The sequence below is a fragment of the Xenopus tropicalis genome, chromosome 2, assembly GCF_000004195.4.
Source record: "Xenopus tropicalis strain Nigerian chromosome 2, UCB_Xtro_10.0, whole genome shotgun sequence".
Classification (NCBI taxonomy): Eukaryota; Metazoa; Chordata; class Amphibia; order Anura; family Pipidae; genus Xenopus; species Xenopus tropicalis.
In genome coordinates this window covers 70,431,794-70,445,925 of record NC_030678.2, presented here as the reverse complement: position 1 = coordinate 70,445,925, position 14,132 = coordinate 70,431,794, and positions in this window count along the sequence as shown.

Here is a 14,132-nt window from a genome sequence, read left to right as displayed (position 1 = left end):
GCCAGCCTCTGTCCATTTGAATCGGGACCCAGTTTACTGGATATACCTACATAATGTCATTGCTCTTATTAGTTTTATCTTTCATGTTTGTGCTTCCAAAGGTAACGTCTTCCTTTAGCCCTCCAGCTGACTGTCCCTACTGCATAGCAATATCTTCCTCTCTGCTCCATTCTACACGCTGCTGCTCTTATAATTTTTATACATTTTTGAAAAATCTAGCACCAACCAATACCTCGCAAAACCATAACAATTTTAAATCATTCTCACACCTTCTCTCCCTCTCCTTACTGCTATTACATGCCGCAGGCGATATCTCTCCTAATCCTGGTCCCTGCCATATTCCCATTTCCTATCGCCCACGCAATGCTGCTCTTCTGGTAAAACCCTCACAAACCGCTAATCTGTCTAACCTTATTCAAATTCCCACTCTCTCCTCTTCTTATCTCCCCTTCTCTTGTGCTCTTCTTAATACCCGCTCTGTAACTAACAAAGCCAATTTACTTCATGATCTGTTTTGCTCCAAGTCTATACATCTGTTTGCCATAACAGAGACCTGGCTCTCTCACAATGATAATGCTATTGAGGCAGCTCTCTCTTATGGCGGCCTTTCCTTCTCCCATACTCCCCGCATTACTGGCCGGGGGGAGGGGTTCTGCTCTCCCCTCATTGCCGGTTTAAACTAATCCCTATACCCCCTACTTTCAGGTTTCCTTCTTTTGAGGTGCATGCGGTTCAGTTGTTCCACCCTCTTTCTGTGCAGGTGGCAGTTGTTTAAAGACCTCCTTCTTCAAAATCCTTGGCTACGTTTCTCTCAGACTTTGAATCTTGGCTCTCTTTTTTTCTATACTCTGACACCCCTGCAATCATTTTAGGCAATTTCAATTACCACATAGATGACCCCTCTCAGCCCTGGCCCTCTCGATTTCTCCATCTAACCTCCTTCTTTGATCTCCGGCAGTGGACTAATACAGCTACCCATAAGGATGGTCATTTCCTAGATCTGGTCTTTTCCAAAAATCTAGATCTATCTACATTTAACAGTGAGCCTTTTCCTCTTTCAGATCATCATCTTATCTCTTTTTCTATCTCGCACATGTCTCCTTCTACTAACGCTCAGCCTAAAACCCTGATTCGCAACACTCAAAGGGTGGATGTAACTGCTCTCTCTAACTCTCTTAGTTCTAGCCTCTCCTCCTTCTGTGCTTCCTCTGATCCTGAGTTACTGGTAAATACCTACAAATCTATTTTATCATCCGCAATTAACACCCATGCCCCCTGCAGCCGCAACACAGTCGTGCCCACAATCCCTGTCCCTGGCTTAACCCTCAGACGAGATTTCTGCACTCCTGTGCGCGATCTGCTGAGCGCATTTGGAGGAAATCATGCGTTAAAGCTGACTTCCTCCACTATAAATTTCTTATGGTGTGTCTCAATACTGCCCTATCCCAGGCCAAGCAAGTATACTATAACACACTTGTAAAAAATAATAAATCAAACCCGTGGCGCTTATTCTCCATATTTAACTCGCTACTTCATCCTTCACCTAATGAATCAGTCATATCTGAACACACCCCCCAGGACCTTGCTGACCGGTAATCTCAACCTTCCTAAATCTCCTCTCTCCTAGACCTTTCCTCTGCTTTTGATACTGTCGACCATTCTGTCCTTATGCAAATTCTATATTCTCTGAGTATCCGGGATCAAGCAGCATCCTGGTTCTCTTCCTATCTCTCTAACCGCTCCTTCTCTATCGCTCTTGCTAACAAATCCTCTACCCCAGTTCCGCTTAGTCTGGGGGTGCCTCAGGGCTCTGTGCTTGGTCCTTTGCTGTTCTCCCTGTACACTCTCTCTTTGGGAGACCTTATTTCTTCTTTTGGTCTTAAATATCACTTATATGCAGATGACATCCAGATATATTTAGACACCCCTGCACTAACCACTGATGTTCAAACCCATATTGGTAACTGCCTCCTGGCATCCATGCCTCCTGGATGAACCGACGCCACCTCAAACTTAACCTAGCTAAAACATGGTCTTCCCGCCCAAACCTGGCCCTCCTCCTTTCACCATTACTATTGATGGCATGACCATCAACCCTGTAAATTCTGCACGCTGCCTTGGGGTTATCTTTGACCAAGTAAGAGCTAAAACACTAATACATGCCCTTATCCTTTCCCGCTTAGATTACTGCAATCTCCTACTAACTGGCCTCCCAGACTCCCACCTCTCTCCCCTGCAATCAATTTTAAACTCTGCTGCCAGGATCCTCCTGCTCTCTCCTATGAGGGAACCTGTTCAGCCTCAATTAAGCTGTCTTGCATGGTTGCCTGTTAAGTAAAGGATAGCTTACAAAATCCTTCTGCTAACATTCAAAGCCCTTCAATCCTCTGCTCCTCACTACATTTCTTCACTGGTCTCCCTGCACGTTCCTGGTCGTCTCCTCCGCTCCTCTCAGAGCCTCCGTCTTTTTACACTATCTACACCCACTGCGCTCTCTCATCTTAAACCTTTCTATCTCACTGCTCCTTACCTCTGGAACTCTATCCGTAGGGAAAACTCACCCACTCTCTTTAAGGAAAAGCTCAGCTGTTACCTTCTGGAGCACTAAAACATTATTTTGCCCAGTCCTGCGCTTAAGGGCAAATGCCCATACCTGGTGCACTCTTACCTTCCAGTTTGTGCTTGTATATACCCAACCACTTAGATTGTAAGCTCTACGGGGCAGGGACCTCCTTCCTACTGTGTCTCATACCATAGCACTTATATATATATATATTTATTGTATTTATTTATTATATCACTTGTCTTCCCTGTGTGTAATTTTGTATTCTGTGAGATTGTACAGCGCTGCGTACCCTTGTGGCGCTTTATAAATAAAGTTATACATACATACATACATATACATTTCATATCACATTGAAGAATAAATAGTGTCAAAGGCCCCTAGAACACATGGTAGCAAAAATAATTTAATGTATACTGCCCCAGAACACATAACAAGATAAAAAAAAACTTCCATTTATAATAACTGAGAACACATGGCAGGATAAATGTAGAACAAATATCATGCATATGTAATCTGTTATCTGAAAATCCATTATACAGGAGTCCATCTCCCATAGGCTCCATTTTAATAAAATAATAATTTTTAAGCATTTTTCTTTTTCTCTGTAATAATAAAACAGTACCTTGAACTTGACCCTAACTAAGATAAATCCTTTTTAGAGGCAAAACAATCCTATTGTGGTTTAATTAATGTTTAAATATTTTTTTAGTACACTTAAGGTATGGGGATCTAAATTATAGAAAGAAAAATAAATCTATAAAATCTATAAAATCCCAGGTCCCAAGCATTCTGCATAATAGGTCCCATAATTGTACATTAGTGTTAATTTGTGGAGGCTCCTGTTTTTCTTTTACTCAGCAGAGTAATATTTGGGGCTTGGGTTCCCCTACAAGAATGTTTTTCAGGGGGTGGGAGCAACTCCCCCATGAGTGATGGCAGTGAGCTGGAAATATAGCAGACCCTGCAACTAGTGATGAGCGAATCTGTCCTGTTTTGATTTGATGAAAATTTCACGAAACTGCAAACATTTTGGGAAATGCAGCTACTACTCAACTTTTTTTGACGCGACCACAGCCTTTTTGACTCGACCGTAACTTGTTCAGAGCTCTTGTCTGTTCCATCAACTACAAATATTGATACCAAACCCAAATATTGTTATCCTATTTTATTTTAAAAATGTTTTCATTCTATAGTTCACCTTAACCCAAGGGTTAACCTTTTTAACCCTTGAGCAACATTCAAATGTAAAAAGAGTTGGGGAGCAACACAAGCATGAAAATGGTACCTGGGGGTGTCAAATATGGGAGGTAATTGGCTATTTGGCAGCCCCTATGTGGAGTGACAGCCTACAGGAGGCTCTGTTTGGCAGTACAGCTGTTTTTTTATTCAATTAAAACTTGCCTCCAAGCCAGAAACTCAAAATAAGCCCCTGCTTTGAGGCCACTGGGAGCAACATCCAAGGGGTTGGTGAGCAACATGTTGCTCCCAAGCCACTGGTTGGGGATTACTGCTGTAGTTATTAGAGAGCCATTAATGGCATTTTACCACTTATCTTTATGTGTTAGAACTTAACCCATTATATTGTATTGTATTCTACCCAGCTTATCGTTATCTTGCATGTCAATTTGTGCCCTTTACCCAATTCAATGTGAATGGCTGCCCCATGGCTACATAGCAGCTGATTATATCAAATGTAGTAGTGTTCCAAAAAAAATACAACACTTTTACTGGTGCGAGTTACATAGTTTTCGCTCATAGTTTTTCATCCCCCATATGTAAAACAAAAAAAAAGGTTTCTGCTCCTGGGCAAACTTAGTGCCTTTTATTATATAAGCCCCAAAGATACACACACTGGGCCCATTTATGAATAAAGAGCTAAGCACATTTACAAATTGCCCCTCATAATAGAGTCTCACTGTATCCAAAACCCAATATGAGGTCAGATTTTGTAATTCTCATAATGCAGTAGCCAAAAATTAGTACATCAAATACTAAAAAGTTTCTTTTGTAATGTTTTTGTGCCATGGTGATTTAATGGATCCATTTCTTATCTTTGCTTACATGAACGATTACAATATTAGTATTAGTATTAGGTGGCAACTAAACATAAAAAGATAAAAAGATGATAAGCCACTTTTCCAAATAGTGTTTAATGTTTTTAAAGCTATACATGATGCAAATGCAAATAAAAATTTGCAGTGTTTGCTGTCACTTCTGCTCTGCTGATTCTTTTCCAACCAGAATTAAGGTGGCCTGATGTGGTGGTTATATGGGTTTAAAAAGGTTGTACAATCAGGGGCATATTTATTAAAATGTGTTTTTTTCTGGCCTTGAAACTCGATATGGTATGAATTCGAAGTAACCACGATAATTTGTGTATTTCTAAAGTGTCTCAAAAAAGGTTTTATCTTCTGTACGAAAATATCGCAATTGTGTTCCAAAAGTCACAAAATTCTGTTGCAATGAGTACGAATGTTTCGTTATTCATTCAAGCTACGGTATCGTGGCTTTCCTTGGGCCAGTTTGGAGCTGCAGAGTGCCATTGAGTCCAATGGGAGGCTTCCAAAAACATGCACTGAAGGTTCCAAGTCAGAAAGTTTTTTGTGCCGCTTACAATCGTTCGAATACAAAAATTTTTGAACTTTCGGATAGTACCATGATATTTTCATACGACCACATTTCAAAATTTTCGCACTTTTAGCGCACATCAGAAATTATCGGATTTAATCTGAATTTTTCCTATCGTGCTTTTTAATGTCCGAAATTCCGACTTTGATAAATGGGCCCCTATATGTATACTTATGGTGGTATTCAGATAGACCCTTGGGTAATTTCCATTGTTAATTTTGTAAGTGTAATTAATTTACCCGCTCCTATATATGGAGCTGGTAACTTTATCACATGACCTGATGTGGTGGTTATATGGGTTTTAAAAGGTTGTACAATCAGGGGAACATTTATTAAAATGTGTTTTTTTCTGGCCTTGAAACTCGATATGGTATGAATTCGAAGTAACCATGATCATTTCTGTAGTTCTAAAATGTCTCAAAAAAGGTTTTATCTTCTGTACAAAAATATCGCAATTGCATTCCGAAAGTCACAAAATTTTCTGGCCGAAAAGTTTGTAAACACTACGAAAAAAGTTCTGGCTTTGAAGCCTTCCATTGCTGGCTTTGGAAGCCTTTCATAGGACTCAATGGCACTCGACAGATCACGTTGGGTGGGTAACGGGGGCCCCTGCTGGGGGTTAGGGGGGTGCGACGGGGGCCCCTGCAGAAGGTGCGGGTGACGCGGCCAGCGGAGGCACCTTGGGGGGCGGGGCCCCTGGGGAGGCAGCTTTGGTAGGCCCTGCACCCCCCAGCCCGACCCTGGGCACATGCCTATTCTGCCTACCCCTAGTTCTAGCCCTGCTTTTTAGCCATGTCTACCAATTCAAACCACACACACACTTGGAAGAATACTATACAACTATGTATATATGACTAGATAACACTTCATAAAAGCTAGTATAAATAAATCTAAAGCAACTGGACTTGTTAAGTAATCATTGAAGGTGTTTCACTACTCATCCGAGCAGCTATTTCAGTTCTCCAGTTGAACTGAAGAAGCTGCTCGGATGAGTAGTGAAACGTCTTCAATGATTACTTAACAAGTCCAGTTGCTTTAGATTTATTTATACTAGATATACCATGACCTGGATGACTGAAAATCTTCATAGTCATTTCATAAAAGCTTTCTTCTGTCTACAAATTAAATTAAAGGAGACATATTGAATAGTCCAATCCCTCCATATCAACCCATTGCACATATACAGGTTTATTTATACAGACCTATACACTCACATATAACTATATATAATAATATGTATACTAACTAACTGCAGAGCTTAAGATCACAATAGCCTTGGATATCATGCTTGATTAAGAAATCATCCAAGCCACCAAGACATTAATCTTCCATCACAACATCACCCAGCAGGGCATTCCACAACCTCACTGCCCTCACAGTGACAAATCACTTATGCTGCTTCAAATTAAAGATTAGTTCCTCAAGTTTATGGGGTGGTTTCTGGTGCATTGATCTTTTCTATGGGAAAAAATATCCTGCACTGTTTATGATATTCTCTAATGTACTGGTAGATAGTGATCATGTCCCCTCACCTTTTCTCCAAAGAAAGAAATACTATTCCTTGATTGTCTTTTCTCATAATTTGTCACATTCCTTTTACCAGTCTAGTTGCACATCTCTGCATTCTTTCCAACTCGTTTATACCCTTCTTGAGGATTTGGGCTCAGAGTTGCACTCCATACTCAAGGTGAGGCCCTACCAGGTGTTATACAGTGCTGTGTATCATTGTTTTGTAGCGTTTTATAAATATAGTTATACATACATATAACTAAGAGGCAAAATTATGGTTTCATCACTTAAGTTAATGCCCTTTTTATGCAAGATAGGTCTTCATTTGCTTTAGTATGTACACCTGCTGACAGCAGGTGGCACCAACCCTTAAGCTGGCCATACACGCACCGATAATATCATACAAAACCTCGTTTCGTACGATATTCGGTGCGTGTATGGCAAGTCGGCGAATCAACCGATATCGCAGGAGTCTGCTTATATCGGTCGACTCGCCGATCGGCCAGGTTAAAAGATTTTGATCGGCGCCTGAGCAAGATCTGCCTTCAGGGCTGAATCGGCAGAAGGAGGTAGAAATCCTATTGTTTCTACCTCCTTATCTGCCGTAGGGAAACTATGGGCTGTAATGAGACAAAAGAGAGAGGGGGGTTGATCAATGCAAAACAGCCAGGAGAAGCTTGTGCATTGTATGCACACGCATACATTAAAGGAGAAGGAAAGGCTAAGTCACTTGGGGTGCCCCCAAGTGATTTTAATCGCTTACCTTGCATACCTTACAGCCCGGGGTACCTTGAGCAAGCACTTCCTTCTTCATCTTTCTTCTGCTGGCAAAGTCCCTGGGCCGGCCCATGCGGAGTAGAGTGAAAAGCCGACTTGCTTGTTAAAGTTCGGCTTTTCACTCTAATGCACATGCACAAGCGTGCCAACTCGGAAGAAGGAAGCGCTCGCAGCTACCCCGGGCTGGTGCGGTTCTCTCCTAAAAGGGGCACCAGCCCGGAGTACAAGGTAAACGATTTAAGTCACTTGGGGGTGCCCAGGTGAGAGTTAGCCTTTCCTTCTCCTTTAAAGAGGAGGGAACAGTGTAAAAGAGAAGGAGCCCCTTTAAAGGAAAACTATACCCCCAAACAATGTAGGTCGCTATAAAAATGTATTGCATAAACAAGCTCATACAGTATGTAAAGACCTGCTTCATCTAAATAAACCATTTTCATAAAAATTTACTTTTTTAGTAGTATGTGCTATTGGGTAATCCTACATAGAAAATTGCCATTTTAAGAATTAAAGGGCCGCCTCCTGGGATCATAGGATACACAGTGCACACAAACACACCAAAGCACACATACATGCTAGGTTGCATCCAGAGGCAGGCCAAGCTGGCTGGGTGCCCTAGGCTACCTTACCCCTATCGCTTCCCTGCACGCGTGTGTGTGCATGCAGCTGGGGGGGGGTAAGAGATCCTTGACTAGGGGTTGGCAACAGAGATACCTGCCTAGGGCCCCCTCACTGTTGTGCCCTAGGCAGGTGCCTCTTCTGCCTACCCATAGTTTCGGCCATGGTTGCATCAGCCAATTAATGGATAGAGTTCTGTCTTTTGCTTCAACACTACTTCCTGTTACAGTTTAGCTGCATTATTTCTGGTCAAGTGAGGGAGCACACAGACCATCACTAAATGGTGGATCAAGGGAAAGGATGTAGAAGGGCAATATTTACTGATATATTCCAGTTTGGTGAAATTCTTTAATAGGTCACTTAACATAATATAAACTATTTGTTGGTAAAGTATTCATAGTGGGGGTATAGTTCTTTTAATGGCTAATAGCACTCTGCTGGTTTACATCTATATGTGGCACTGGAGAGGAACAATGTGAGAAGCGAGGGTGTGAGAGAATCCTTTTAAAAGTGCTTGTTTATTTAAGTTCCATTTTAGTTTAACTAAAAAGACACCGAAGTCGGATCCTCTCTGAGAGATGCTTCAATAAAGAATGCCCTAGTTCGTTGTATTCACAAGTGAGATGTCACCTTTACACTGAGAAGGCCTTCCCCTTTTCCTTCCCAATGACAGAGCTGGGTAACTCTATTACATGTAGCCACTGAGTAACTCTGCCAAGAGTTATACAGTTTGTAGTCTACAAAAATATCCAAATCCTTCAATTAAAGGGGAAGGAAAGGCTAAGTCACTTGGGGGTGCTAAAATGTTAAGCACCCCCAAGTGACATTTATCGCTTACCTTGTACCCAAGGCTGGTGCCCCTGTTAGGAGAAAACCACACCAGCCCGGGGCACCTGGGGCAATGCGCTTCCTCCTTCACTAAGCCTTGACTGAGAGTCAGGCACATGCACAGTAGAGTGAAATGCCGACTTCTCTGTTAAAGTTCGGCTTTTCACTCTACTGCGCATGCACGCGGCGAAGAAGGAAGGAGGAAGCGATCGCTGCTACCCCGGGCTGGTGCTGTTCTCTCCATACAGGGGCACCAGCCCGGGGTAAAAGGTAAGCGATTCAAGTCACTTGGGGGTGCCTAACATTTTGGCACCCCCAAGTGACTTAGCTTTTCCTTCTCCTTTAAGGCCCTTAACATACTACTATTTTGTATATAACTTGCATTAATTTATTAGTTATTTATTTATTAATTATTTTCTAACTGTTGGGTTTAAATTTTTTCAAAAGTATTTGCTCTTTTTGGTGCCAATTTACAAAGTTTGGTTAACTATAAGGCTTACAGCAGGTTTGCCAGAGTTACATTCCTTTGTAATTACCCTCAGTTTGAGGGGGTGGGGTTTGATTAGTTCACCTTAACAGACTGTATAAATAGAACCACTGGCACTCCAGTGGAGCTTGCTCTGGTGGTAGGTGCTCTATAAGTGATTGCTCTTTAAGTGGGGCTCTGTAAATGGAGTTATAATCACAGGAGTTATTGGGTGCTCTGTAAGTTACAAACTCTGGAGTTACAAACTAAAGGAGTTAAAACAAGGTAAAAAAAAAAAAATTTTTGTATTTATTTTAAAGCCTTTTTCACCAATTTTTGTTTAACTGTTTCTGTAACTGGGAGAATGAGTGGTAGCAACATTGAAGGTATGACACAGTGCACAGCCTGCCGCATGTATGCAGTTGTGGAACAACAGTTCCAAAGTGCATACCTCTGTTGTGGATGTGAGCGAGTTGCCACTTTAGAGGCTCGCGTTAGAGCTCTAGAGGAACAAGTTGCAACACTGCGTTCTATTGACAATCTTGAAAGAAGTCTCTTGCTAACTGAACAAGAACTAGCGGGGTCAGATAGTATGGGGGGAGGGGAGCAAGGAAAGGATGATAGGGCAGTAAGCTGGGTGACAGTTAGAAAATCTAGTGTGGGGAAAAGAAAAAGGGAGGCTGCTCCAGGGTTTGCGCATCCCAACAGATTTGCCAGATTGTGTGAAGAAGATGGGAGTGTGAACTCTGGACTGGCGGTTCTAGAGGAGGCTGATCTCTCTAACAGCCGGGAGACCAGTTTCTCTAGTAGTGGTGGGGAGGAGAGCAGAGCTAGGCCTAAAGAGATGGTGGTTATAGGGGATTCGATCATTAGGAAAGTGGACAGGGTAATCTGTCGAGCGGATCGCTTCAACCGGACAGTCTGCTGTCTTCCTGGTGCCAGGGTTCGGCATGTGGTTGATCGGGTCGACACATTATTGGGAGGGGCTGGGCATGACCCGGCTGTCTTGGTACATATCGGTACTAACGACAAAATGAACGGTTGGTGGGGGACCTTAAAGAGTGAGTTCAGGGATCTAGGCTCTAAAATTAAGCAAAGGTCCTCCAATGTCATTTTTTCGGAAATTTTGCCGGTGCCGCGTGCTAGTTTAGGGAGACAGCGGGAGCTTAGGGAGCTAAATGCGTGGCTAAAGTCTTGGTGTAGGAAGGAAGGGTTTGGGTTCCTAGAGCACTGGGCTGACTTTTCTTTGGGGTATAATCTATACAGCCCTGACGGATTGCACCTCAATGGAAGGGGGTCTACTGTGCTAGGGGAGAGAATGGTTAAGAGGCTGGAGGAGTGTTTAAACTAGACAAGGGGGGGGTTAGTAAGCTGGATTCTTATGGGAGAGCTAGTGTAGATGGGGCAGTGGGACCAGTAAAGGGTTGTGGGGGAGGAGTGAGGGGGGCATATAGTTTATCAGATAAGGAGCTTCCATTGTTACAAGGGAAACAGACTAATTTTCACCTTAGCTCTAACTGTCCTTTAGCTAATGTAAGCATCAGAGGAAGAAGTAGTAATGTCCGCTGCATGCTGGCTAATGCGCGTAGCTTGTCGGGTAAATTAGGGGAGCTGCAGGCTATTGCATGTATTGAAAATTATGATTTAATTGGTATCACTGAGACCTGGTGGGATGAAAAATGTGACTGGGCTGTGAATTTAAATGGGTATACGCTTTTTAGGAGGGACAGAGGGATTAAAAAGGGTGGAGGGGTTTGTCTTTATGTAAAGTCAGATTTAAAGCCATGTAATAAAGACATTACCAATGAAAACGTTGAATCTCTTTGGGTAGAAATTTCAGTAGGGCTGAAGGTCACAAAGAAAATGATCATTGGTGTATGCTATAAACCACCCCGTATAGATGAGGGGGATGAGTCCCAGCTACTTTTGCAAATGGAGGAGGCTTCAAAATTGGGTCAAGTTGTTATTATGGGGGACTTTAATTATCCGGACATTGACTGGAGTAATGGGGTGGCTAAGTCAGAAAAAGCTAGTAGGTTTGTAAATATGCTAAATTACAACTTTTTATTTCAGGTGGTTCAAGAACCTACTCGAAATGATTCTATTTTGGACCTGGTAATATCTAATAATACTGAACTTATCTCTAACATTTGTGTGGGTGAGCATTTGGGGAACAGTGATCACAACATGGTCTCCTTTGAGATAATGCTACAGAGACAGCTCTATAAGGGAGTAACTAAAACGCTCAATTTTAGACGTGCAGACTTTGCCAGTTTAAGGGCATCTCTGCAATGTGTCAACTGGGAAAGGCTTTTCATGGGGTTAGACACAGAAGGAAAATGGAACATCTTTAAAACATTGCTTTGCAAGTACACAACAGTATATTCCCCTTGTAAGCAAGGAGAGGCATCGCAAAGCAAAACCTTTATGGCTGAATAAAAGAGTTAGGGTCGAGGTTGGTAATAAAAAACGTGCTTTTAAAGCATTCAAGTTAGCTGGGACAGCGAAAACTTTCATCAGGTACAAGGAAGCAAATAAAGCATGCAAAAAAGCTATCAGGCAAGCTAAAATAGAGATGGAAAGGGATATTGCAGCTAGGAGTAAAAAGAATCCAAAATTATTTTTTAATTATGTGAATAGTAAAAAAATGAAGCAAAAAGGGGTGGGAACTTTATTATCACAGGGGGGTACGTTGGTTGATGAGAACGGGGAAAAAGCAGAAATTTTGATCTCTTATTTTTCATCTGTCTATACATCTGAGGAGCCAGATAATGAAGGCTTCCCTTTTAATATACCCAGTGCTAGTAATTTAGCTACTGACGCGTGGGTCACTCAGGAGGAAATTCAAAAGAGACTTGAACATGTAAAGGTAAACAAAGCTCCAGGACCGGATGGGATTCATCCCAGGGTATTAAATGAGCTGAGCGCTGTGATTGCCAAGCCTCTTCACATAATTTTTCAGGATTCGTTGAGGTTTGGCATGGTGCCGAGAGACTGGCGGATTGCTAATGTGGTGCCGTTATTTAAAAAGGGATCTCGTTCTCAGCCTGAAAACTATAGGCCTGTTAGTCTGACATCAGTAGTAGGAAAGCTTCTGGAAGGGGTAATAAGGGATAGGATAGTTGAATACAGTGCAGTTCACAATACTATTAGTTTGTGCCAGCATGGTTTTATGCGTAACAGATCTTGCCAGACTAATTTAGTTGCCTTTTATGAGGAGGTGAGCAGGAACCTTGATGCTGGAATGGCAGTTGATGTCATCTACTTAGATTTTGCTAAAGCGTTTGATACAGTACCTCACAGAAGGTTAATGATCAAATTGAGGAATATTGGCCTAGAACATAATATTTGTAATTGGATAGAGAACTGGCTGAAGGATAGAGTACAAAGAGTGGTGGTAAATGGAACATTTTCTAATTGGGCCAGCGTGGTTAGTGGAGTACCGCAGGGGTCAGTCCTTGGTCCTTTGCTTTTTAACTTGTTTATTAATGACCTGGAGGTGGGCATAGAGAGTACTGTTTCTATTTTTGCTGATGACACTAAATTGTGCAAAACTATAAGTTCCATGCAGGATGCTGCCGCTTTGGAGAGCGATTTGACAAAATTGGAAAACTGGGCAGCAAACTGGAAAATGAGGTTCAATGTTGACAAGTGCAAAGTTATGCACTTTGGTAGAAATAATATAAACGCAAACTATCTACTGAATGGTAGTGTGTTGGGGGCATCCTTAATGGAGAAGGATCTAGGGGTTTTTGTAGATCACAAGTTGTCTAATTCCAGGCAGTGTCATTCTGTGGCTACTAAAGCAAATAAAGTGCTGTCTTGTATAAAAAAGGGCATTGACTCAAGGGATGAGAACATATTTTTGCCTCTTTATAGGTTCCTGGTAAGGCCTCACCTTGAGTATGCAGTGCAGTTTTGGGCTCCAGTCCTTAAGAAGGATATTAATGAGCTGGAGAGAGTGCAGAGACGTGCAACTAAACTGGTAAAGGGGATGGAAGATTTAAGCTATGAGGTTAGACTGTCAAGGTTGAGGTTGTTTTCTCTGGAAAAGAGGCACTTGCGAGGGGACATGATTACTCTGTACAAGTACATTAGAGGGGATTATAGGCAGTTGGGGGATGTTCTTTTTTCCCATAAAAACAATCAGCGCACCAGAGGTCACCCCTATAGATTAGAGGAACAGAGCTTCCATTTGAAGCAGCGTAGGTGGTTTTTCACGGTGAGGGCAGTGAGGCTGTGGAATGCCCTTCCTAGTGATGTGGTAATGGCAGACTCTGTTAATGCCTTTAAGAGGGGCCTGGATGAGTTTTTGAACAAGCAGAATATCCAAGGCTATTGTGATACTAATATCTACAGTTAGTATTACTGGTTGTATATATATAGTTTATGTATGTGAGTGTATAGATTGGTTAGTATAGGTTGTGTGCTGGGTTTACTCGGATGGGTTGAACTTGATGGACAATGGTCTTTTTTCAACCCTATGTAACTATGTAACTAACTATGTAACTATATTAAGTAGCCACTTGTTTTCCATATAAATTCCCCCAACACATTACCATTTCTATAAATGCTTAAGCTTGTGTTAATCAGTATTAAACCTTATTAGCCAATTTACTTCCTAGTTCTTCATTTCAGTCTAATATCTTTGGAAAGTGACAGCATCCTGCATGGAACATATAGTAGTGAGACTTGCTTATTATTTGCGTGCACATCACTGAACATGGCCACACTCATACGGGTGAG